General features: G+C 38.8%; 1 pseudogene; it reads right to left on the bottom strand.

The window, feature by feature from the left end:
- Positions 1–382: 382 nt before the first annotated feature.
- Positions 383–1,159, bottom strand: LOC122750897 (annotated as a pseudogene).
- Between the last annotated feature and the right edge of the window lie 2,652 nt (positions 1,160–3,811).

The raw sequence follows: 3,811 nt of genomic DNA, 5'->3' as shown, positions 1-3,811 counted from the left end.
AAAATTGTATTAACTGGGGTGGATATTTTAATTAATTAATGAGAAAGTTTGAAATTTTATTAATTAGAAAGAAAGTATACAAACATACCCCTGGATCAAACATGTTCATGCAATTTTTCAACTCTAGAGAAATGGCAACTCAGAATCAGAGTGTCTCCTGGTGCAGCCATTTATAGGAATCTCAATAAATGTTTATAAACAAAAAATTATATACTGTATATACCTGGGTTCTATAATTAACATGAACAATTAGAATCCATTTCTGGCCTTTTTTTTTTTTTAGATAGTCCATTTTCTTTTCTTTTTTTTCTTATAAAAATGTTTATTTTTCAGGCTTCCTTGGTAAATCTTGCCCTGCCTTCCTTCACTCTTCCCCCTAGAGTCAGAGGACAGCCTCCCTGGCTTCCTCAACTGTGAGTTCCTGGGAGTATAGGTTCATGAAGAGAGCTAGCAGCGAGTAGTGCACTTCCCCTGGAGTCTGGAGGTCCAGCCAGGTCAGCCCTTCTTTGAGTAGGTGCTCCAGCACTTGCCAAGTTCTTTCTGTCTCCCATTTGAGACATGCTTTGATTTCACTGACTGTCACGTAACCATTTTTCTCAGCCAGCTGCAGCAATATGGTATGATCCATGTTGAATTCAGCTGGGACCGACTGGACCAGGTAAGTACCTCCCACGGGAATGATGCTGAAGCCAGTGTCCAGGGCCTTCAGTTTCTTGATGGCCCGGATGAAGTCGGCTTGACTGACATCCTGAGCAAACTTGCCCCTCCCCTTCAGCACCTGCTGATGTAGTTCCTCCAGAGTGATCAGACCTCCATTTCGATGCTTCAGTGCCATTCAGACCTCAATAATCTGAACACCAAGCTCACAATAAAAGTCTCCAACATCCAGTATCTCAGACCAAAATCCTTTTCCAGAGGCCAAGGGGTCAACCCCAATGGTGGCACACATGTCCTGGAACTGTAACTGAAACTGAGGATTCTTCCAGATTTCTTGCTTGTGTTTAATGGAAAATTCTTCCAAGTTGGTCTTGAATAGGTCCAGCTGCTTTGACATCTGGACCAACTGGTTCTCCACCAGGGCTGTGCCTCGTTCCTTATATTTGGCCTCAGCCATCTTCTTCTTGGTGAAGGCACCAGCACCCATCCCATGGCGGTGCATCCCTGCTTGCCAGCCAGCCCCAGGTCGTCTGGGTTCAGGAGCTCAGCCATGGGCTGCTCAACCAGGAAGTTGAGATAGTCCATTAGCAATGATTTGTCTAATTAGTTATCTATAACATTTCTAGCTCTTAAAGTATTACTGGAATCATCATCTGCTATGCTAATGATATCTGTTGTTGGTATTAAGGCATTTGTTTGCTCTAACCTAATGGGGGCTGAAAAAGAAGAGTTTTCAATAATTTTAAACCTTCTCCATGGGGCCTCATACATTATATATATATATGCATATATATATATATATATATATATATATATATATATATACATATATAAACAGTCTTCCACTCCATGAGAATGACTTATCAAGAAAATCCCAGGACCCATTAGAAAAAAAAAGTTAAATTGAATGTGCTATAGGTATTATAGAAATTTGGACAATTAAAAAAGTTGAACAATTCTCAGGACTAAAGTTCAATTGTTTTGAGTTACATGAAATATTGAATGGTGGAGAGTAGGACAAAATGAAAAGGAAGAGAATTCATAAATCATTTACATTTTACTTTTTAAAATGTTGTCAAAGACATACATCATGTCTATTATAAGTGTTCCATTGGACAATATATGATATAGATGATAGATAGATAGATAGATAGATAGATAGATAGATAGATAGATAGATAGATAGATAAATAGATGGAAGGATGAATAGATAGAAAGAAAGAAAGAAAGAAAGAAAGAAAGAAAGAAAGAAAGAAAGAAAGAAAGAAAGAAAGAGAAAGAAAGAAAGAAAGAAAGAAAGAAAGAAAGAAAGAAAGAAAGAAAGAAAGAAAGAAAGAAAGAAAGAAAGAAAGGAAGGAAGGAAGGAAGGAAGGAAGGAAGGGAGGAAGGAAGAAAGAAGGAAAAAAGGAAGGAAGGAAGGAAGAAAGAAAGGAAGAGAAAGAAAGGAAGGAAGAAATAAACAAAGAGAAAAAATATAGATCCTTATATTCCATCCATCTACATCTGATCCTTCCCCTAACCCTAACTCCCACTGGTTTAAATTATTGACTAGTTGTTTATAATTCAAAGACAGAAAATACTTTTGGCTCAATAATGCAGTGTCAGAGTTGAGATTGAGGTGGGCAGAATAGCTCTCTCAGTAGGCGATAGTGTTAGAAATTTCTCTTCACAGGGGGAAGGGTTCAGGTAAAATTCAGGGATGGGTGTCCATTTGTTGGGGAGTGGTCAAAAGCCAACTGAGCCCACTGAGATCAGAGAATGCAGGACATTAATGAAAAGTGTAAAATCTGAGGCTGGAAAGAGTCAGATTAGTAGTCCATGTTCATTCTCATGAAGTAATATTAGAAAGAAAGAACCTATCAATCGACAAACATTTTTAAAGTGCTTACTATGTTTTAGGTATTTTGCTTAGTGTTAGGGATAGAAATCAGGGCAAAAGACAGTCCTTGCTCCAAAAGAGCTAGTGGGGGAGATACTATGTAATTTATTATATGCAAATATATGCAGCATAAAATGGAAATAATCACCAGAGTGAATGCACTATAATTAAAGGGTATTGGCAAAGTTTGTAGATCTGCAAACACCACTTGTAGAAAGTAAAGGTTAAACTGGGATCAAAAGAAACCAGGGAAGCCAGGAGGTCAAGATTCAGAGGGACAGAATTCCAGGCATGAGGAACAGCTAGTAAAAATGTTCAGAGTTGGAAGATGGAGTGCCTTGTTCGAGAAATGGCAAGAAGGTTAGCATTACTGGATCAGAGTTTATGTGTGTTGTTCAGAAAACGTGAAGTAATAATGGAAAGGTGAGAGAGAGTAAAGTTCCAAAGAAACTTGAATCCCAGAAGATATTATATTTGATCCTGGAGGTGGTGGGGAGGCTCTGGAATTTACTGACAGCTATTCGAATTTTGAAAGGAGGTGAGATGTAAAACTATTGAGTAATCTTCAAAGGAGGAGAGATTACTGAGTAATAAATAGGAGAACCTTGAAATGACAAGTATTCCAACTCCCCCATTTGACAAGTGTTGCATAGGTGTATACATGTGTATATGCGTGTGTGTTTGGGGGGTGCTGAGTAAAGTACAACTAGTACTGCAAAAGATAATCAGCAAGTCTATGTAATTAGTAGGGAGTGATGTCTTAGTGAGAATCAGCAAATGAAAGGAAAATAAAAGGAAAAGAATTAAAATGAAAGCAACTTTGTTACCTATGAAGCAAATATTTCAGAGAGCACAGTGGACGAGGTGGATAGCCTTAGAGTTTGACATTGGGAGAGCAGGATTAGATTGAGCATCACTGGGAAAAAGGGATGGGTGGTGCAGCAGTTCAGGATGACTGGAAGCTATACTTGGAAGGGGCGAGTTAACTGTTCAGTGTACAGTAAGTTCAGATTGGTTTTTAACATCATTAGTGGTTTAGCCTCAGTGTGGTGTTTTCTCAAGGTGTTAGGCAGTTCAGATAAAGGAAATAATGGCGAGAAATGATGCAATGACATTTCTCTCCTAACCCTGCAGGCAGGCCAGGTCAGGAGATAGGTGGAAAGTGTAGGAAAACCAAATGAAGCTGGAAAGTCAGCCATAAACCTTGGGTCAAGAGCAATGGCAGGGCTCTATAACTTGCCTTAAGATTTTCAATAGCATATCCCTAGGCAGTTT

This window comes from Dromiciops gliroides, chromosome 1 (assembly GCF_019393635.1).
Source record: "Dromiciops gliroides isolate mDroGli1 chromosome 1, mDroGli1.pri, whole genome shotgun sequence".
Classification (NCBI taxonomy): Eukaryota; Metazoa; Chordata; class Mammalia; order Microbiotheria; family Microbiotheriidae; genus Dromiciops; species Dromiciops gliroides.
Note: the sequence above shows the minus strand (reverse complement) of the source record. Positions and strands in the feature narration are given on the sequence as shown.